We start from the raw sequence: 23,557 nt of genomic DNA on the forward strand, positions 1-23,557 counted from the left end.
AGGAAAAACAAACAAACAAACAAACAAAAAAAAAAAACAACAAACCAAAACAAAAAACAACTTTGTTTCATTCATAATCAAATTGCTTTGACCCCCAAATTATTATTCATTTGTGTAGATTTATTCCTGTGTTTGAGCTTTTGGAACTAGGGAACCTTAACTAGTTTTCATTGCATTGAGCTTTATCATGCACTTCAAAAGAACTGTAGTGGGTATTGATTTTTACCTATTATGTGTACAAAAAACTGTAACTATGGGAATTACTGTTTGCAAATAGGCAGAAAGAAATTTTTTCTCTGAGAAATAAAAAGCAAATGAAAGGGATGGAAATGACCTGCAATTTACTGAGGCAAAGCATAAAAGAATCCAGGAGATCTAATTGCTAGCAAAGACAAGAGCTCTGTTCCCACTTATGACCTTGCTTGTTTTCACTGTTATTCTTTATTGAATCTTCAGTGTTTGGCTTCCAAGAGTTTCTGAAGATATGGGATAACAAAGTGAGATTTAACATGGGTTTCAAATATCATTTGATGGATGGAAGTGATTTGCATTGCTTTGCTTAACACATCAAACACATATTTTTGCTTAGTTTCTGAAAAATAGAAACACAGAATTATAGTATGGCCTGGGTTGAAAAGGACCACAATGATCATCCAGTTCCAAACCCCTGCTATGTGCAGGGTTGCCAACCACCAGCCCAGGCTGCCCAGAGCCACATCTAGCCTGGCCTTGAATGCCTCCAGGGATGGGGCATCCACAACCTCCTTGGGCAACCTGTTCCAGTATATAGGAACAGCACAAACAACAAGCACAACAAACAGAAATGGCATATTCAGTTTTTAGGAAAATTGAATGGGAATTTATTCACATCATGCTATTTTGAATTGCCAGTGATGCAGTATACCAGAAGTTCTGCCATATCTATTGATTATGCTGGCAGATGATTAACCATTACAAATAATTGGGTCAAGAAAGTCCACTGAAAAATTCTCCTGCATACTTTTCAGCTGACATTACTGATGCTTTATCTTAGAGGGAAAATCTTAAGGGCGAAAAATCCATTTTCAAAGATTCCTGCTTCATGCATTAAAATTGGTCATATACATTTACTTTGTGTGTGTAAATTTAATGAAGCTCCAATGTAATGTAAATTTATGCCAAAAGGTAAATTGTATTATATATATATATGTAGAGAGAGAGGGAGAGAGATCCTGGAAGGGGATGAATGCTGCATTTTGACTGTGCAAGGCTTAAGATGATTGTACTTAATTTTTCTAGTGTCAGTTTTGTAGAATCTCTTTCTGTTGCTTGAAAGAGTATCACGATTTAAGAGCGCGACGTGTGATCTCCTCAGAGTGCCTGCAGGGAGATCCCAGTCTGGGTTTCTGTTTCTGCTGTTAAAAAGGAAATTTAGTGGAGAATATCTTCATGCGGGAGGGAAACTGACTTGGCAGGAAGGCAGGAGAGGTCCTGTTCAATAGAAAAGCAGCCAGCAGGGAAAAGGTGGAAAACGAGCACAGGTCGCAAGAAAAAGCCCACTATGCTGTGTTGTCCAGTTGCTATGAATAGCTCCTCTCCTCGTGCACCTGTGTTCATGCTCGCACCATAAGTGCTGCCCTGCTCGTTCAGCTCAGTGCTTCCCTGCTGTGCGGGTGGAGCGGCACCCAGTGGTGGGACACAGAGCACCTGCTGGCACTGCCACGTGCAGCGAGCCCACGTGGCTGCAGCGCGAGCGATCCTGAACTTGTAGGAAAAATTAGCCTGGAGGATGTATTGCTTACAAACTCCCGGCCTTGTTTGTTTGTTTGTTTTCATTGTTGTTTTTTTTTTCCTCCTGCTTCTTCCCCAGCGTTTTTTAATTTATTTTACTTTGTGCTTTAGAAAGCCAATGGTCAGATTGGTTCCGGGAGGGCGGCAGGGCACGCGCTGCAGGCATGCGGGAAGCCTACAAAGTGCTGGAAGGTTCCAGAGCGCTGGGGCGGCCGCCAGGGGGCGCCACGGGCGCGCTCGTGCTGCGCGTGAGAGCGTTGGCTTGCTGCTGCCTTAGCTCTGCCCTCACAGCCGGGCTGAAGGGAGGTGAAGCGCTGCTTGCTGTAGCAAAGCGTGCTCGGTTAAATTCTTCCCTTTTTCCTCAAGCAAAACGGATGTCTGATGGAGAATGTATAAGTCTGAGTAATGCACGTGGCCGTGCATCGCAGGTGAGAAGGATTTCTCTTGAATTACTATCCTAAGCCTGTTTTCGGTGTTGGCGCCGTGCTGCAGCTGGCCAGTAGGCTCGGCGTCACTCCTAGCCGTGTTTTTATTGCCACTCAATTAACTCTGAGGTAATCGGGTTTACTTTCTTGTTTTTAAGTGCAGGTTATCTCGTTTGTGATGGATCATCTCTGAACGAATGTGAAGAATTAATTGCATAATAAACTAGCTCTGATCTGGGTATAATTTAGTTACACCTGTGCTGTGGGAACTCTGTGCAGAATTTCTGCATTAGATGTAGCAGCACCTGTATCTTAACCTGCTTTAATTACAGAAGTAGCCACTTGCTATTGCAGTGTAAACTTAGATGATGCAGTGTGATTTTTGGACCAAAAATCATGAGTGTATCTTTGCATTTAATTCCAGCTACTAGGAAACAGCAAGGACTGTGGTACAAATACAGGGCTATGTATGCTGCAGTGCTTTCTGTTTGGGTAACAGCATCACATGGGACAGTCTCATGGTGTCATCTTATTTGTAGTGCATATGTTACCTCAGCAGGAATTAAATTCCCAGAAAATAAGAAAAAAGCAAAATGCAGACTAGAATTAGTGAGAACACAGTTCTGAAAGCAGTCATTTTTGAAATTACCCCGTCATCTGTAAAAATTAATCAGCCTTTTTTTCTTGTTACGTGTTCTTTTGCCTGTAAGAATGCTCATCTCTTGCCTTTCCGGATGCATCGTGTTTTGATGTCTGTTGTAGTATCAGGTGGTGATCTGGTGTTATTTCCAGTTGATAGAAGGGGATAAAGTGGTTGTGTAATGCATTATTATTATAAAAAATGCACAAACGTGCCCATTGAGGTTCCGTGCAGCGAGGAGGTTCTGGGGGTGAGAAGTTTGTTCCTACTGAACAGGCACAAAAGAGTGAATGTATCGTCACAGCAAGCGCCATTTTGTTTACTGTTCATGCTGAATAATTGCATGCACATCAGAAATTGCTTTCTCGGTACTGTTACATGTAGTTCAGCTGTGACCTGAAAACCCTAAGACAGGTAAGTGGGGCAGGGTTGACTCCGGCTAACAGATGTGGTATGATTGTCCACAAAGGAAATATCAGTAGCAAGACACTTAATAGTTGGAGGTGCTGTGCTAGAGTAACGAAGAGATTATTTGTCACATAGTTACCACAGTGAACAGGTTTTCCAGTTTTTTCAGCTTCCATAGCTCTCTGAGTATTTGACTTTCTGAAACAGTTGAGAGCAGGGGAGAGCACAGAACCAGGCAGTGGGGTGGTGGAACTGCAGTGCTGCTGCCTGGTTATGATACCCATGTGGTTGGCTAGCTAAGAACAACTGGTTAAATATGGTCCTATGGCAAATAATTGTCTGCTCTTTCTTCTTTACAATCTTAACAACACGTACAAGCTTCCTGTAGTGTTAGTTCTGCTTCAGCAATTGAGTACCACTGCATGTGTGTTTAGAACACGTTGTTCTTGTAAGGTGTCTGTGCTGTGGAACCATCCCTCCCAAGAATGGAACCGGCTGCTAGACTCATTTAAAGTTCAGAAATAGTTCACAAGTTGAAACTGTGTAGGTAGTTGTAAGCCATTAAAAATAAATGTGTGAAACAGTTACTGACTTCAAACAGCTAAAATTCTTTGAGACTTAAGCAGCCAGAATCTGATCTTGTGTAGAACAATGTGAAGATTGTAATATTTTTTATTTATTTTTTTTTCCAGTGAAGACTGGCTGTCACGTACATAAAGCTGATGTGCTGAATAGCCCAAGTTTATAGAAGGCAGGAGTCTGCTCAGTGAAGTGGAAGTAGAAGTACCTTCTTGATATATTTCAAAGCAATTATTGGAGTTTTTCTTAATTTTTCTACACTTTTCAATTCCGGTAACTGGGGACTTAAACTGAACAGTTGTGTGCAATTATGCCATAGCACTACCCAATTAACCACCCAAGGTAGCACAGCTCCCAAGTATATTGAAATGATACGTCTCAGCAGCAGTCCACATCCGTTAACCAGGGGGCTGTAGCATTGTTCCTTTGGAGAGGCAAATCCATTTTATGTTGCCTGTGTGCTGTTCTAAAGAACGGGATTTTTCTTTGTGTCACGTGCTCGTTCTAATGATGAGTCTATTTGTGCCAATTACTTGAGACTATGAAGTCTTTTTTCTGTTTTTCCCTTGTGTGGTGTGTTCCTTCTTTCTCCCGAGTGAAAGTACATTTAGATGGTGCCATTTCAATTCCTTTTATCATCTGAAACAGCATTTGGCTTCATGTGCTCTTCTCCAGCAGTAACCAAATTGCTTTGTGCTTGTTCGCTATCTTGGCCCAAGTCTTCCTTCTGATTGTGTGCTTGGGGTGGTTGTACTGTCATCAGTTTTGTAATGTCCTGGCCATGAGAAAAGAAAACTGTTCCTTCAAGGTTGTTACATGTGCCCACTTTTAACTGATTGATCTTATTATTTTCAGCAGCCCTAGAAACTTGTAGTGCAAGTATTTTGGTATCAAATGATAAAAGCAGTGTCCCTTTAGTTTTCTCCAAACTATGCTGTATCTTGTTATCAAGTTCTCATTGTATCTGGGGTCACCAAGGGGTATTGTCAGGTGACATTGCCAAAGCAGTCATCTCTGGCTGTGGATCGCTGTCAGCAAACACTGCAAATTTGATTTTCCGTATGGCTGAGCAGCATCAGCTGGCTTTTGTCATTATTGCCGGAACCATTTACAGGCATCAAGGATAGCACTGGCTGCGTTCCATTGCTGGCATTGGAACTGTTTCCTGCTATTGCAATTCTTCAGTCATTCATCCTCACAAATGTTTCTCCACCATGCGTATTGAAACAGCAGCAATGCAAAGCACCATTCCCTACTGACACTGCAGTCTCTTGTGCAACAGTTTTGAGAGCAGTTCCTGCTTGTTTCTCATCACTTGCAGAATTGTGTAGGATATGCCATCCTTGTCTGTTGTCAGCCTCTGGTAGTGACAGTCTTCCACACTGTTAGCAGTGTTCTTAACACTTTTCAACTAGGAGAAAAAGCAACTGATTCACTAGAAAAATCAGGGGCTTCTGTGGTGGATAGATCGCCCATGCATTTCCCTGTGAAGAAGCTGAGATTCCATCCCATCTTTTTCCCTCACCTAGATTTTGCTCCTTTATGTTCTGGAGGTGTTTTGGGTTGTAGAGAGACATTTGGTTTTGTGCTAATATCAGATAGATATGATTCCAATTTTCATAATGGAGATGGAGTGCTCACATCTGTGCAGCGTTCCTCTCACTGATTACGGCTGATGCATTAGGAAAGACTGAGTCTTAGAGGTGTTGGGACTGTTAAGAGAATAGGTGGTCTGGTGAAATTGCCTTTCCATTCAGCTTAGCTTTTGCATGGTGGACTGTTGAGACTTGTTTATCTGATGAAGCTTAAAGTAAATGGACAAACTGACTTCTTTTGTGTTTTTTCTTCCATCTGTCATCACAGAAAATGTTTATGACAGATATAGAAAAGACTTCCTGCATTGCTTTTCCAGCTTACTTTGAGTTGGAGTGCATGCTATTGACTCAGTGTTGCTACAAATAGTGTTCTCTAACAATTTAATAAGTCTTACATAAGAGATTAAATTGCTTTAATTGTCAGAGAAAATCATTCTAATTGATAAATATTTTGATTTCCTTACTCTGTTTTATTGTTGACAGGGTGTAGTCTTAGATGTAATCTATTTTAGCATTACAATTTTGCAGCCACCATCAATAAACCTGGTTTCAAAGGGGGCATGTTTGAGTATCAGTTTATTATGCCTTAGATGATGACTTTTGAATGGTCAGTGCAAAAGCCTTTTTTGTTTGTTTTGTTTTCCCAACAGTGAGTGATGGTAAGCTATTAAGGGATGTTAAATCCAACCTACTTCACTAGTCACAAATCTGCAGAATCTCAGCATTCTGCCACCACTTCAAAGGAAAGAATTGAGAAGTAGGCACAAAATCTGTGTGTGCAAGCAACTCTTCTGTGGTTACTCATCAAACTTCTGTTAAGTCAGAGTCTCTGGAACCCTTTGCCCTTTCACTTTTTGCCCTGGTCAGAGAAAAGCCATTCACTGTTAGCAGGATTGTGGTAGTGCTTTGTGAAACTATAATAATTTGAGGCCAACAGCATTGGTTTTAGAGAGCTACTGTGGCAAACAATAATTACAGGGATTTTGTTTGTTTTCAAATAATTATGCAATGGGTACATTTCTTTTAGAAGACTTTTTTTTTTTTTTTTTTCTTCTGTGTATTGAACTTCATGCCTATAACAGCATGTCAGTAAAATCATTCAGCTTTTGTAGTGCTCTCCTTTCCTACACAAAACTTAGCATTGTAATTACATGTACTTTAATGGTTCCATTAGTGAGAGAGTGTACTTTGTGCATTCTGGTACAGTTTAACTATCTTGTACATTGGGACTGCAACATGAAGTACTCAGAACACCTCTCTCTTGCCTTCCACCCGTTGCAGGTCACAGGCAGAATGTGTTTGCATATCATATGAATAGTGTGTCTTTGTTGGCATGAAATTCAACTGAGTAAAGAATGCTAACTGTCATGATGTGTGTAGCTCAATTGTGTTTCAATGGAAAAACTGGTGTAAGGTAAGGTAGAGGCCTTGGAGTTCCTGTTTTATAGCTGCTGCTCCTCCTTGTGACCTGGGCTTGAAATAGAATAGCTCCCATCTTCCAGCATTTACTACCAAGATATTCTGCTTCTATGTAGAGGGAGGAGCCATCTTGTCTTTTGAAGGACAATGTAATGTAATTGGTAATGTACACGGAGTAGTAGAAAGCACTTAAATTATCCTTTAAGATTATCTTAAGCTGATGCAGAAATCTGGGCAAAGCCAGTGTTATGAAGTAGAAAGGTGGCATCATGTGTTTCTTCGGTGTGTTTGGGGAGGCTTAATCCTGGCTGGTGTGAGAAAGTCCTTTCAGGTTGCAGGAGGGCTCCATGTAATGAGTTGTGGGGTCCTTTCCCAGGGCTTACAAAGAGAAACACACCTATAAAACATGAAAACGGAGTGAGAATCTCAAGTTTTCTGAAGTGCATTGGTAGATTTCCTCATGCTTTTACCTCTGGAAGCATTTGGAATTCCAAGTGGAAATCTTATATGAGGAACATGTTTTTGGTGTGGTACACCCCCATAAATGTCTTTGTCTGTGGTGAACAAATTAGATACCATTTTATCTCAGACCGCCTTACAATGAAACACTCTTTTGAAGACAGAAGATATTATAAAATAAAACCATGTACAGAAAACTCTAATTTTTCTATATTTGAGATCAAACAAAATATTTCAAGATAGCAGCCCAGTGCATGGTTTCATTGAAACTATATTTCCTGTTCCTTCCTATCCTTTAACTAGGTGGGCAGAGCTTCCCTGATGCTTGCAGTGTGCTGGAGTAAGAGCTTTTTTCCTGAATGTTACATGGGGGAAAGGGGAGACATGGAACAGAATTTGCTCAGATCTGAGTGCTTTGGGGATGGGAGGAATATGAAGTGCACATTTTACAGGTCAGCAGTCTTTCAAAAAACATTTTTCTCCCCTGTTTTATGCACTACATTGTTCTTAAAATTATTTTCAGGTCCACTTGAAATGTAGCATGTAAAACCCAGGTCTGTGAACTTGTTTCTCTGTTGCCAGCACTTCCGTGCTTTTAAACTATGAATTTGAAAACAGTGTGTTAAAAGCTGTCTGTTTTGGTGAATGCTTTCATTGTTGTATACAGAAACAAACCAATATGCAAGAATCTTTGACAACAAAACTCAATTATCTTTAGCAAATTTCTGCACATTTTTAAAGGCTGTGAAGCCCTGTGTGGGCCTTGAAGTGTTTCTCTACCTGGAGCTAATTATACTTCTGTGCAGTATAATTAGGATGGGTTCTGCAGTATGAGTGCCCAGGGAAACTGCTTTGGGGTCACCTTGACTGATGCAGTTTCAATAGGAACTTTCTCAGGTACGAGGGCTGGATAAGAGCTGTTTAACTGAGCCAGTGGTAGTATTTCCCTGCTTCCATATTTCACCTTTAGAATGTTCAGGCTTGGTTGCCTTCTGGGTCTTGAATTCCTGCTGTGCCTTTTTGTTGTATATTACAATGCTGCTAATATATCATGCTTTTTAAATTTCTTTATATATATATATTTATATTTTAAAGTCATGCTGTCAAATATTGGGACTTAAGAAATAGAGCTTGCATCTAGATAAAAAAGTATTTAGTATTGCAAGCCTCAGAGGCTGTGCCTTCTCTGCCAGCGTGTTGCTACTCTGTCAAGAGCTGCAGCTGACTGATTTCATGGAATTTATTTTTTATTTATTTTCCATTGGTGGACTGGAGCTTTGGTCTGCCTTAATGTAATTCATTCACATGAAAGAGGGGAAAATGGAATGTAAAATGTTTTCCTAAATGGCCACTAACAATTTTCTTGCTGAAACATGTCAACCTCTCTGTTACGTGCCTTAAGATGTCTGCTGTCTGCTCAGTTCCTATCAAGTCTGTATTCTTGATACTAACCAGTAGCAAGCTTCTTCCCACAAGTGCCTTGTGTTTGCCACTGTTGCATACGGGAACTTTGTTGCTCTTCTTGATGGGGAGAAAGCAATGTAATAGGTATGACTATGGGCTTTGCTGAGGTTTAAGGCTGTCTTTGGATCTTGGACTTTGTTGATAGTATCTCCAAACACAGTCTCATTAGACAGCTAAAAGTGATTGTGAGCCTTTTTACTTCATGGAATGTGTTGTAAGGTGTCACGGGAAGTCATCTGCACACTCAGTAGGTGGCAATTTCTGCTGTCGTTATTGCAGTTAACTTCATTGCTTTTTACATATATTAGGAGAGGTTTTTGTAAGAGACAAATTTAAACACAAAATCTGTAATACATCTGGTGGTACCTCTTGTGATAGATGACCCATTGGCACATGCAAAGACTTCGATGTCAGTCTTGTCAAGACTGATGATTGCCAATTGAATTTGAATTTAGCACAGGAGTAAGGAAAGGTACTTGGCAGCATGATTAATTACAACTGAAAGGAATCAATAATCCTCTGCCAGTTTCTGTATACATTCTTATTGGAGTTATTAATCTACATAGCCCACAATATTTTATAGTATTATATGTGGGAATAGGAAAGGATGCGTGAATGTGGTTTAAAAATGTAGGTGCGTGATAGGATCTTGTAACTAACAACTACTTAAGCATGCTGTTGAAAACAGTTAACTGTGTCATTCTCCAAGAAAGAGCCATATTCCTGCAAGAAATTAGGTAAATTTAAACTGAGAACAGCAAGAAAATAACATCAGTACTGTAATGATCTGTATTTTTGTTCTTTCTTGAAATAGAATGGATCATCAGAGATCCAGCAGATTTTTGACTAATAATTCATAGAGGAAGATATATTTTAATGACACTTAGCTTCAGTCTTCTTTGGGAGGCGGAGGAGGAAACTAATCAAATTTCATCTGTCTTTCTACAGCTAAAAAAATTATTTCAGGATTCTAAGAACGATAATAACATAATTTTAATAAGTATTGTGCTTTGTGTTTTACCAGTGTAATAGCAATGGATTGTTTGCATTGTAAGACTGTGCCTCATTGTAAGATAAAGCCCTTGAGAGAAGCTTTCCCTGGATATTTTTACATTAGTTCTGATTATTTTCAGCCCTGCTGTTTGAATTTCCTTTTGGCATCTTATTTCAGCCTAGTGTTCCTAAAGTGCTTTCAAACAGAGTGCACTGGAGAGAGATTTAATATTTCAGAAATGGTACTTAAATTTATTTGTACGGTCCTGAGCAGAGCACTCATATACCAGGGAGCATACGGAAAGAAGAAGGTTCTTTTGTTAAAATTCTGCTTCCGAATTGGGAAGAAAAAAATCCTTGCTGGGTTTCTTCAGCTCTAAGTGAACTCTTCCACCTCTCTGCCAGCAACGCTGGCCTGCTGGAGATCACTTCTTCTGAAGAGTGTGAACATTCTCCTGTGTAGTGAATTTCCATTGAAGAGCTCTTAAACATTGGGAGCCTAGTCCTATTATTTTTCTGCTACATTATTGTAACAAAAACAGGTTTTTCTAAGAACGAAAAATGAAATTGAATTTCCAGACACTCTTACTTGTGATTGAAGTTAGATACACTAAAATGACCTAAGAGCTTTTGGCACCAAAAAGATGCAGCGTCCTTCCATGCTTCTGCCTGTGTGGCTTCAGTTCTGTTCATCTGATCCTGTAAGGAATTGATTCAGCTCACTAAGCTTGTAAAGAGGAGGTGTGAATAGTTTACTTGTGTCTTACTGAGTTGAACAACTATTGTGTGTGGTAAGTTGATATGTGAATGTGGGTGGTCCATTCCAACCCAAGCCTTTCTGTAGTTCTGTGACTTTGTTCCGAATTTTGTCTATATACATAGCCCTATTTTAAAAGTATTAAACAAAAGCCTTGTGCTTTATAAAGTGCTCTCTGTTCTCTCCAAGTTGGTAGAACTTGAAGAGGCTATCTGTCTTCTGGTCTGCATTCTCCTAAGCCAATTGACACTACTTTGGGTGATGCAGTTATCTTAACTCATTGACTTCTCCAGTTAAAATTGTAATTCCTGCTTCACAGGAGAGTGCTCCTTCTGTTTGTCTCTCGTTTTTGTCACCTAAGTGACAGCAGTCTGCAGGATAAATGAGAAAGCTGATTCACCTGTTTTCAAATCTCCTCTAATGATTTAAACTGCCAAATAGTGGCTTGTTCTGAATGTAATATTATTTAATGGAGCTCCTTGAAAGAATTTAAATGGTGAGCTAAGGTGCAAGGTATTAGAGGTCAGTGTGAATTCTGAAATCTGCCTTTTGAAGTTCATCTGCATATTACAACTTTGTCGTCTTGTTGTCTGTCAGCTAATGGACTGTATGAATATGGCTGCTGGGTGGTGGGCTTGATTCCTCCTTCCCTCAACTTCACTCAAGCCACTGCTGATCTCCATCAGTGTAACAGCAATACAAGTCAGGTCCTGTTACGTTTTTCTTGGAATCTTTTCTCAATATCACATATATTCTGCTTGTAACATGGTATGCCAGATGCCTTCACAGGTAAGAGTTATGTTTATAAGTATAAAGGCAACTTAGAAGACTCCTTGGGTTTTTGTTTCTTAGATCACATGATTCCTTTATCCTTTCTTCGGTATATACTTATTTTATATAATTTTTTTCCTCCCTCCTTGTTTATTAATGCACTAATTTGAATGTCTCAAACTCAGAAATAATTACTGTTACTTTTTGATGAAAAAAGTTTTTATTTTCTATTTTTTCAGCATTATTTCTTACTGTTACTGTATTCATTTTTTATTAAGGTAAATGTATGCATGAACTATTGCACTGCAGAAATAATTCTTTTTTTAAAATATTTTTACATCCTTATCATCCTTTCCTGTTCCCTAGTGCTTAATCATGTTAGGTTAATCATAAAGGACAGAACAATATTAAACAACAAAAAATCCCCCATTCCATGTTTTTAATTGTCTAAAGCTGTGGTCCTTTCTGTACACACAGCATGAATGTAGGCAGAGGAATAGTTTACATCTTTGACTTCTGGAATTCTCTGAAGCTTTTAAACTGCATTAGCCTCCTGTTGCTAGCAAGCACTTCAACTTCCATCAGTTAAGTTCCAGAGCAATCTGAGATGAGGGGAGAGTAGAATATGGGTCTTAAGTAGATTTATGTGGAAGTACCAATGTTGATGAATAAACATATCAAAAATGCAAGATTTTAGGTTTTCAGAAATTTTCTTGTAAATCTCTAATGTCATTTGAAAGTGACAGGTTGAGTATAACCCTGTACTAAGTCTACCTAGCTTAAGCTTGGTTTGATGGGCTGCTGCGTTAGGACCAGTTACCACTTGCTCTTCCTGTTATTCTTTTATTCTGAATTACTGGATTTGTCAAAGTCTCCAGAGAAACAAATAGGAAAAATAGTTAAGCACAAGCTGTTAAAAAAATAAATAAATAAATAAAATTGGAAGTGATTGCACTGTTATTACATCAGGAAGAAAAATGCCGAGCAAATAAGAGGAGAAACTGATTTTGGTTTGGCACAAATGTAGAGAGCATACAAGACAAAACTGTGGAGTGACAACAAAATGTTTTGTACTTGGATAGAAACATGATGTTGTTGGGTAAACAAGGCTTTGCCAAATACACGGAGTGGGGCATTAAAACAACAAAACAAAATATAAAGAAAGTAAGATTTCAGAGAAGAGGTGGCAAAATAACTGCCCTAGGTCTCCTATTGTGAAACCAAAAAGTGAGACTGTATGTTTTTGTAGCTTCTCTGATTCTTCAACAGTCCGTAAGGGCAGTGTGTTAAACAGAACTGAACCTTTAATTACATTTTAGCAGTGTCAGGAGGTCAATAATAATTGCAATAAGAGCATTTGTGACAAATCAATTATATAACGAAAGCAATTATAACATCATTAGAAGTTTGATAACCCAATAACTTTGTAATAATTACTTCTCAGTTACTCTGAGGGAATAATTTACCACAGGAGCCGCTGTACTACAGCTGTATTCATATTAAAGGCATATTTGAATCATCGTTTGTTTGAACCTTAGCTGGATAGTTGGGCAGAGAGGAACCTAATGAGATTCAGCAAGGGCAAAGGCACTTATTTCTCTAGGGAGAAATAACTGTTGGCCTCAGCACAGATTAGGGGCTGACCTTCTGGAGAGGCCCTCTGCAGAGGTAGCCTGGGGTGTGCTGGTGGACAACAGGTTGGCCATGAGCTAGCAGTGTGCCCTAGTGGCCCATAAGGCCAGTGGTATCCTAGGAAGCATTAAGAATCCATTGACCTGTGGCCAGCATGGATGTGATCCTTCCCCTCTGCTCTGCCCTGGTCATGCCACATTTTAAAATACTGTGTCCAGTTCTGGTCTTCTCAGTTCACAAGAACAGAGAGCTGCTGGAGGAAGTCCAATGGAGGACCACAGGTAGGGGCACTTATGAGGGAACCTGCCTGGCCACTTTCCTGTGTTCCCTACCCTTGGGCACCTGCTTTTAGCAGGGGATTGGATGAATTATCTCCAGAGGTCACTTCCAACCCTTATGATTCAAAGAGTGGTCAGGCACTGGAATGTCCTGTCCTGTCCGGGGAGGTGATGGAGTTGCTGTCCCTGGCAGTGTTCAAGAGTCATCTGGGTGAGGTGCTACAAGACGTGGTTAGTAGCTTAGTGGGTAGTAATGGCGATAGGAGAATAGTTGGACTAGATGATCTTGTATGTCCTTTCCAACCTTGTGATTCTGCACGATTCTGCAATTGGATTTGGAAGAGTAGTTAGAGAAATATTCCATTTCTCTAACTGGGTATTTCTGGGTCCGTGGGTTTAGAAATACAACCATAACGTGCCCTTAAAACAGAAGGATAATAAGGAGGTGTTTCTGATATGTGGTTTTGCCTGTGTGTTGGATCAGTGCTCATTTGATCCAAGGCAAGGGGAGGGCTGTGTAAGACAGGGGAACGTAAGAATAGGAGGCTGCATTTGACAGCACTTGACAAAGGTTATATCCAACACAGAACTATAAATAATTTCATTCCTTAAAATTAACTGCATTACCAGATCATATCTGAGATCCACCACTTCCCTTCAGCATGGTACACATGATAGAAACAAACTGTGAACAAGGTGAAAGCTTTTACCATTGGGTGATCTTTGCCTACAAACTTAGTGTGAGCTCATGAAAATGTTTATCTAACTGCTCTGAGTTCCAGGTCTTTTTTTCCACTGCAAATCAGACTTGGCTTTTGTTGAAATATGGTTTAAATGTGACTGGCAAATGAGACAGGACAAATTTTCTGAGTATCTTGCAATACGTGATAAGAGCTGGATGGACTTCTCCACCTTCACCTTTTCCCCTTTTTGTTAACTGAAGAGTGTTGGTGTTGCCTGTTCTTACTCTTATGGATGTTTCTTGGCAGCTAGAAAACAAGTTGTTTTAAAAATACCTAACAATTATGGAAACGAAACCTCATCACCAGATAGAAGGAGGATTATTTGAAATTATTGAAATCTGTCATGGTTATCTTAATTTTGTGATGTCTAGAATAAAAAAATATGTAATCTGTTGGCTTTTGATACATGATTTAAGCAAGCTTGCAATTCCTGTCAAGAATACAGCTTTCAGAAGCACCACCTGATACTTCTAAAGTAAAGTAGTAGTGAGTCGGGGTTATTAAAGCTTCTGATGTAAGGCATGGTGATATATCAAAAGGTATTTTTGAAAACATGTCTCAAAAATACCATGCTTTCTTACATGAAGATAAAGATTAATTTAATTCTATTTTATTTTAATATATATATTTTTTCCTGCTGTGAGTTGGATGAAACTAATTTCTGGGAACTGTGCTTGTAAAAGCAAGTAAGGGTTGTGTTTTAAGATTGTTGTGTTAATGCGGTTTGTTAGTTGTGAAATTGTCCTGGTGCAATGAAGAATGATCATTGTCTTTCAGAAAACTCTGTATTTCGGGACTATTGGCTGTCGTAAGCAAACATTTCTAGTTCTACAAATACAGTGCATTCTCTAGTAGCAAACATTTTCTAACCTACAATGATATGAATTTAAATTCAAAAAAGAGTATGAAAAATGTCTTAGTTATTTCTGAGCCTGATGAGGCAAAGCAGTGTATGTTCAATTCATAGTTTCTTATTCATTCTCACCATTACATTGGAAGTTAGACTGTGTAGCACATACGAGATGTTTTTGCTTGTTAGACAGTTTTGTGAGCTGTTATGTTTACTTTGTAACTACTAACTTTGTTTTGGAGGGGTCCAGAATGTTGACTGTGGCCTCCTTCGGACTAGATACTTTATAGGCAAGTGGAGTAAAAAGTCAGAATAGTAATGCTAGAATTACAGTGCTGTCTTGAGAATTAAAGCAACCAATTGTAGTGTATGATTTTTACTTCAACAGTCTGTTGTGTCTTTTCACAAATGCAATTTTCTAGCTCCCATGCAGTTGATACATATAGGAATGTAGTTGATGAAATGGGGGGATTGTGGGATGTCACTGATCCACAGAAAGAACATCCTTTTCTGTTTTTATTTATATGTATGTATTGGCACCCACCTGCATGGGAAGCATTTCAAATGAAGTGCACTAAAGAGTTGAGGCTGATTTTCTAGGAGCGCAATACAGCAAACAAGTGACAAACCTCAGGTCTCCTGCTCTCCCCCAATGATGCAGAATTCAGGAAGCATCGTGAATTTCATATCCTGCATTCAGTGTGCCAAAGTGTTTGTTTACATATAGTGCTGGTAAAGTAGACCTTGCATTGGGTTCCACTGGTGGTATTTGACATTTTGCATCTTGCTTCCTACATTACATGAGTCTCCTCATCTTCAGATTTCACAAGTTATTTTCTCCCTTCAGGTGGCTAATTGTTAAAAAATAAACATGTTAAAACCTGTAGAGCCTGTGGGAGCCTATTAAAAACTGCTCTCCTGATGAGAAATTTTTGTTTAGGCTTTCAGCTGGGATTTGTCAGTTAATCAGCTTTTAATTTCATTAATACATGACATATTGACTTTGTTTTGTTCCAGGTTCTCAGTCAACATATCAGGAAGTACCAAGTTTAATTTACCCACTTAAAATTCTAAATTCATCAAACTGTTATCTTTCTGAGACAAACTTTTAATCTCATCAAGTTAGTCAAGATGCATTTTCTATAAACATACCCAGGCTGGCATTAATTACATTACCATCCTTTAATTCTTTGTTTATGAAAATATAACTGGATTATAATTTGTTTAAATTACTACACAGACTGGAGAAACATTAAAAAAAAAAAAAAATAAAAAAATTCCTCTCTGGTGATGGTTTTTCAGTCTGGTTTCAGAATGATTCATATCATTTTTGTTTGTTTCTTTTGGACATCTGATTCATGTCAGAAGATGCTATAATGCTTTTAAACGTTACTAGTGCTCCTTTGCTTTGAATGGAGTACTTAGTTTTGAGTAGGATTGGCAATAAGCATGTGCTTACTAATCAGTGGAAAATGTCTCTTCCTGGCTCAGCTGAGTTCTTTGCATTTCTTACAGGTTGTAGAAAGATGTTCACAGAAGTTTGAGGCTATGACCAGAAGTGGCACAAGCTCTGAGGGTGAGAGGCATATCTTTTCTGTTTTGTTACTCTAGACACAAAATGTTTGTTATGACAACAATAGATGCATGGTTTAATGATGGTAATGTTAACTCAAGAGTCTTTATCTGTTTTATGGAGTTCTTTGACAGGAACTTTGAACTGGATAAACTTCATTCCTTGGAATTTATCCTTATTTGTAGCATTGAATGAATTCAAATCAAAACGTAGGTTATCTGATATCTGGGTAGTGTTTTTTTTTTTTTTTTTTTGTTTTTTTTGTTTTTTGGTTTTTTTTTTTTTTTTTTTTCCGCAGAGAAAAGTCTGTTTGAGACCTATGTGCCATGAAACAAGTAAATTATTTTACGTGTATCTATAGTATCAGAACATAACTTTTCACATGAAGCATATGTTAAAAGTATGGTGACTTTTTTTATTATAAGCACAGCTTGGATGAAAAACTAAATTGAAAGCCAGTGGAAAGGAAGTAATTGAATACTTAAAGCAGTGTGCAGATTTTGAAGATATTTAGGCAACTAAAGTTGTGTTCTCTTGGCTCTTATATATGAAATTAATGGAAAGAGTCTGGATGCTTTTTTTAACATGCTTTCAGGAAATGTTTTGTTTTGAAGGCTCCTAAGTCAAACATTAGTATACTCCTAAAAGGTAAGTTAGGTATCATATTACTGGGCATTCACATTAACTAAAATAGGAAGTGAATCATGTTCATTGTTGTTGCATGAATATCACTTTGCAGAAAAGTATTGTGGACATCCTGCTTTCAGTAGGAGCTGTAGACTTTGGTCATATTTCCACAGTGCTTCTTGTGGATGCTTTTTTTCCCCCTTTCAGTGTTTCCCCCCCCCCCCCCCTTTCCCTTTGCAACACATGGAAGACATTTATTTTCTGAATTTTTCTGAAACATTCGACTACTCATGCTAATGCCTCTATTTTGAAATCTCTCCGTCTGGCTGGAGAGGATCTGTTTCACTTAGGATATTTCTGTTAAACATCGCTGAAGACTGAAAAATAGCTTGCAGCAAAGGGCTCCTGTTCATCATGCCACACATCCTGTTGTAGCACTGTGCTAAAAATGCTGAGGGAGAAGCTGCAGTATAGCACATAACACTGAATTGCATCTTAAGGGGAGGTTTTTACCCTACTTTGTTTGCCTAGAGATTAAAAGCCGCATGTAGCACCTGTTCTTTATTGTCTAATTTCTGATGTGTTAACATGAGGCATGTGAGGTTGTGTTGTAGCTGTTCAGTTGTATATAGTTTTGTACAGCTGAAATAATTGTATTATTTTAATGATTCTACATTTTGATTTTATTGCTAGACCATGTTTCATCCTGTCTTTGTAATGACTGTGGACTTATTTACTGCTCTGTGATTGGATTTCAGGAGACAGTGAGACAAGGAAGCAAGGAAAACTATTGCAAAAATAAAAATGTTTTGAATTAGGTGAAAACTGTAGTATGTGAGGGGCTTTTAAAGTAAGATTCAGTAATTAACTCTTCATGGACTTTTTTAAACTGCAAAACTGCAGTATGTATTAGCATTAATTAACCTCATATTTCTCTGCTCCCTCCAGTGTAAGATTGCCTTCTCTTCAGTGCTGTTAATACTAACATCTTGGTCAGATGTGTTTGCTTGCAATGGGGACAGTTTCTACCATTTTCTGAAGAGATAGCAGGATTTTTCCTACTGATATAATTTTTTTTTGTTTTTTTTTTTTTTTTTTAAGTTAAAAAAAGCTATTTCTATTTCTTACTCTAAAATTCATTCTATTTAAGCCTGATTAAGCAGTACAATCTTTCTGCCTTTAAAATCCTTTCCCATTTCTTTTCTGTTCAAGAGAAGATTTAAGTGATCCTTCATGAGGGCAGGGTAAGCTTCTCAGAGCCTAGGTAGAACAATGGAAAGATATAAGGGATCTCTAGAAGCCCTTGTGTTTATCTCTGCATGCAGATGGAAGCAAGCTTAGAACATGTTGCCCAGTGAAGTCACCATTCACCTTTAAAGACTGTGATTTAGTGGCCCTGTTTGGTTTTGTGTTTATTTTTGCTTTTAGACAGTGACTTTGTTGCAAGTAAGATCACTTGGGAAGAGTAATTAGAATTTAGACACGGGAAGTAATGAATTTAATGTCCAGCTCACAATACTTAATAAGAGCCTGATTGAGTTGTGCTGTCTCATCTGCTATGCTAAACAGGGTAACCTTGTGCTATATTTTCTGTTCATCTGTTCTTTCATCACTTCTGGAGTCCTAAAGTTGATGGATGAGTCTTGGCTAGGTTAGGGAATTGCAAAGAGCCCTCCACATTCAAAATTGTCACTGAGAGGTGTCCCTGATGTACAGTATGCTCCCTGCATTTTAGGTTCTGTTGGAGCTCTTTTATGCGCTTTCTGTAGCCATTTATCTGTTTGTTCTTTACTAGTCAGTAATTTTATGCTGCATCCAAATGTTATGATGTATAGTACGCCACTGGAAAATACTTGAAATGGAATATTCTAAGATGTACCAAAGAGTACTTAGGTCATGTAATTCATGTGCAAAGGGATTGACAAAGGTTAGTTGTATATTACCTGCTTTATTCAGACCATATGTACTGCCTTTGAGGGGAGCTGAAAGCTGGCCACTGGTGACTAGGTTGAACAGGCCCCTTTTCTCTTTAGTTCAAAGAGTACAGTTCTGCTGGAGAGATGTGCACCAGCAATTTGAACTACTGAAAGAAATCTCCTATTGATACTGATTTGTTTGCCCTACTTTATGTACCTTTCTAATTTCTGTAGTAATTATTACACATTCTCCTTTTTTAATGGGTGGGTTTAAAAGCTTATAGCAGTGTCCTATGCAGTGTATGTGCTGTATTCCTTTAACTAAGAAAAGCACAGATTTCACACTGGGAGTTGAAAGAGTGTTTGTTGTTCCTATTAAGGGCTTAAAGTATGTTATTTACAGCTGGATGTTATAATGTAATTAATAGGAGGTAGCCAGAGAGCACTCTTTGACGAACTGATTTAAGGCAATTGAGCGGCAGACAACCTTAGCTAAAAATGTCAATTTACAAATGTGGTTTGGGTCAATAGCAGCAGTATCAATTGCTTCCAGAAATCAGGTCACTGGACTTCATTCAGTGTGGTAATTTAGGCTAGTTTATGTCAAGACAACAGGTTCTTTCTTTCTTTCTTTCTTTCTTTCTTTCTTTCTTTCTTTCTTTCTTTCTTTCTTTCTTTCTTTCTTTCTTTCTTTCTTTCTTTCTTTCTTTCTTTCTTTCTTTCTTTCTTTCTTTCTTTCTTTCTTTCTTTCTTTCTTTCTTTCTTTCTTTCTTTCTTATCACTTATTCATTTAGAATCTTTCAGTCTTCAAAAATTTTTGATGAGTGAGTAATTCAGTCTTGTATGTGAAAGTGCTGAAGAAATGCTAGATTCATCGGTTAGCAGTGTGACTTCACAATTCTCTGCTATGCCAATACATCTTCTATTTGTTTGCAGTAAAATCTACAGATTCAAAGTAGCTTTGGGACAAAGGAGATGTTACAGCTAATCTGAAAACAGAGTTTATTCTCGTCTTGTGTTATGAATTACAAAAATCCATAGAGCATGCAGTGGGCAAGAGAGACAAAATAAATTACACCGTTGTCATTAAAACTTAAGAATATTCCAGATGTATTTGGAGAAAGAAATCCTAGTAGGATCCATTTCGTTTTTCATCTTGCATGCTTTTTAGTATTTTTAATATGATACCATAAGTTTTCTTATCTGCTTAATGCTATTACATGTGAACAGCAATTTTCACCTTAGAGCTAATAATTCATTACCATGAATTATTCATAACTGACTGAGAAGAGATAGAGATAAAAGTTCAGCCAAAGGTGAGAGGACATGTGGCCGATCAGGAAGGGAAGAAGAGAGGAGCCTCTGTTCCTAGTCTGCTCTGTGACCTTGGGCAAGTAACTTAATCACCAGCTTTCTCCATTATTCCTCCTATCAGATGCTTCTCTTGGCTCTTTAACCTCTGAGCTGCTTGAAGCAAGGATTGTATCATGCTGTTTACACGCAGTGTGCTGGGGCCCTAATCTCAGTTGAGGCTTCTGTGTATTACTGCAAAACATGGAGAACCAGCACAATTTGTGTGTATGTGTGGGAGGAAGATTTGTAAGATGAAAAAAAGTAAAATAGAACAGTTGCAGTGGTAGCTTATCGCTTATCCTGGGAGTGCATATAGCTAGAATGACACAGGAAAATTAATGCCCGTTGTACTTGCTTTAGACTGTGACATTAATGGACTTGCTAAAATTGTAATAATATATGTCTTTTAAGGAGTCATTCTGGCAGTCTGACAAACCACCATTTAGCTCTAACAATCAGTTTGATCCCCATCCTGAGCCATAGACTTGATTGCTTCTCGAAGACTGAAGTTGAGAAAGTGTCGGGTTAGAATAAATTCAGAAATTCAACTACAGAGAGACAGAACGAAGTGATGAGAGGTTACTGTTTCCACGCTTCTTGCTGACCGGGCTTGCACCATCCTTTCTGCCATCTCCTTTTCTTTAAATCTTAGTCTTGCATATTATATTTGTCACAGTAATAATTTGAGCTTGTCCACCTCCCACACAGAGATGTTTGCTTCTTCCCCACTTAATGCACTGCATAGAATTATTCTCCCCAACTAATCTGTTAGCTTGTTCATTATCCAATGTCTGACAGGAATGTGGCTGTTAAACACATGGGAGTAAAATTTTTGGAATTTACATGTTTAGTCTTCTGCTCAGCGAGAGCTATTAAAATTTGTGATGCTCTTTCAAAATAGGGGCTTTTTTAGTCTTCTGGTGAGAATTGTTAAGAAGCAATTAATTATTACAATCTGTATGATATTCTTTTTTTTTTTTCTTTTTTTTTTTTTTTTTTAATAACACAGATATAGATCTCCCACCTTATCTGCCTGCTGTGTGGTATTTTAACCTGTACTCTTTGTGTATAAACTACAAGCACCTTAGGGTTCAGGCTGTTTTTCCACTTCTCTTTGAATAGTGACAAAGCACACCTAGCGCATTTGTTCTTTACTCAGATGTTTCCATTGATGCTTAAAATCTTGCAAAAGTGTTTGTATACAAAACGTGAGAATTGCTTATTCCAAACTTTGTGTGAGGTAAAAGATAGTGCATCTATCTTGAATTAATGATTTATTCTGTGGATGAAGACATGGTTTTCTTAGAAGTGGACTTAGTAGTAGCAAACTGGAATAGTATGTTTGGATGAGGAGGGAGGTTTTATGAAAAATAATGTCATTTTCAGTCAAGCAGTCAGCTTAACTCTTGTAAGATGGCAGTGATTCATATTTCTGTGGAGATAGGATCATACAAAGTTGGAAGTCTAACTTTTAAGTATTTAATGTTTGAAGTTATAATGTTCAAACTGAATACAAGGATACATTTAAGATTCTACAGTGCAGTGTTCCACTGCTCTTACATATCCATTGGAGGACATAGTTTATTACACACCAGTTCCCTACCATTTCTGCAGAACTACTAGGACAGTGCTTTTTGTGTGAAGAAGGTTTATTGATGCAATTCCTTCATATGCCCTGGATACCAGTTCCTACAAGATGAACTCTTACTCAGTTGCTTCCTGCAAACTGAGTTGGAAGAGAGACTTCTAACAGTCTGTCTGTGCTGCCGTCACATTATTTACACTCTTTGGAAAATATAAGTGAGGAATAGAAGAGTTAATGGAGAAAGGGCAATTTGTGTAACTTCTATTATGAGATGCAACTAAAGATATATTTCATTTCTTTAAGGATATTTATTCAAATTATGCTTTTTAACTTATCTGTCTTTATGGTGGGATTAAAAGAGTATTAGAACCTGTTAGAAATCTAATGTATTATCAAAAAAACATTTGAACTGAACTCTTTCTACCTGTGAAATATTCCCTTCTCTGATACCATTTACAGAATGTTTTTGAACTGTAATGACAGGAAGGGAATTTGTCTCCTTTAGAAACTGTTCACTAGATTAGAGTGGTGGGGGTGGTTATTTCCAAATCTGTGTGGAAGTGAACTATGTTTGGTAACTCCTGCAAACAGAAAGTGTGGAGGTGAGAGAAGACTTCTCACTTAAATTGGAATGAGACTGCTGGCGTTACAGAGACTATTTAGAATGAAAAAACATTGTGTAAAATACAGGAATAATGCATTATTCCTTCAGGCTTGCCAGATTTCCCTGTAGTTGCTTATCCTATATTTATAGCATCTATTACAGTAACTAAAATGAACTAATACTGAATGAAGACGTAAAAGTCCTAAGTCCTCGTAACGCATATTCCTTTTCACTTGAAGTTGTTGTTTTTTCCCCTCAGGCTGAATATTGTTGAACTTTATTTATAATTTTTTAATAAATAGTAGTTGAAGTTGTCATTCAAGCTGTCAGTCTTGTTGCTCAGGAAGAACTGTCTTTACATATTGAGCAGTTAGGTATTCTGAAATATATGTTTGCCAAATTGCAACTTTGTGATACAAGTTCAGATTCAGGCTAAGTTTGTGTATAACATACAGAAACTCTTACCAACAAATTTGATACTGTTATAAGAGTTAGATACCCACAACACACTTTAGTTGTAAATTCCCATTCGTCACTTTCACTGATAAATTCCTGAAAGTTCTGGAAAAATTCTGGCAAATTTCTCTGTCTTTGTGCTCAAATCCTGGGGCATCAGCATGTAAGCTCTGCTCTGGGCTAAGTTAAATGCAGTTTTCACACAGGAAGAAGTGGGATTTTGGAATGGAGAATGTTCAGGGTGGGAGATTACTTTTGCTTCTGGTGTATGAAAACTTGAGGTTTTGTATTCGTAAGCATTTTGTTGGAGTGTTCTCATGGTTTTGTAATGACAGTGAAATCTCCAGTATGTTTGTAGATGGTGTGGTGTAACAGACCCAACTGAAAATGCTCCTGTGGAAGTGCTGTATCATGCTGCAGTGGTGTTTCCATTACTTTTGAGCACTGTGGTGGTACACTTTTTCATGTTCAGTGCTGGAAAATTGGTCACCGCACACTTACATTTAAGCACTGTGACCAAGATGTTTTCTCTAACTCATTTATTTCCAGCTTGATCATGTAACTAGTTCAGGAAGCTCAGGTTAAGAAATTTCTGAGAATGGATCAATAAGGTTGAATACTCGTAAGAATTTTCTGATAAATATTTTCAAACAGCAGTAA

General features: G+C 38.1%; 1 protein-coding gene across 2 annotated transcripts in view; it reads left to right on the forward strand.

The window, feature by feature from the left end:
- Positions 1–23,557, forward strand: part of LOC140253702 (rho GTPase-activating protein 22-like) — a 222,330-nt gene that overhangs the window by 10,896 nt on the left and 187,877 nt on the right. For both annotated transcript variants that reach the window (XM_072339446.1, XM_072339445.1), the window contains exon 2: positions 16,299–16,359. The gene's annotated coding sequence lies outside the window, so the exon portion shown is untranslated. The remainder of the gene's footprint in view (positions 1–16,298; positions 16,360–23,557) is intronic.

Source organism: Excalfactoria chinensis, chromosome 6, assembly GCF_039878825.1.
Source record: "Excalfactoria chinensis isolate bCotChi1 chromosome 6, bCotChi1.hap2, whole genome shotgun sequence".
In the NCBI taxonomy this organism is placed as follows: Eukaryota; Metazoa; Chordata; class Aves; order Galliformes; family Phasianidae; genus Excalfactoria; species Excalfactoria chinensis.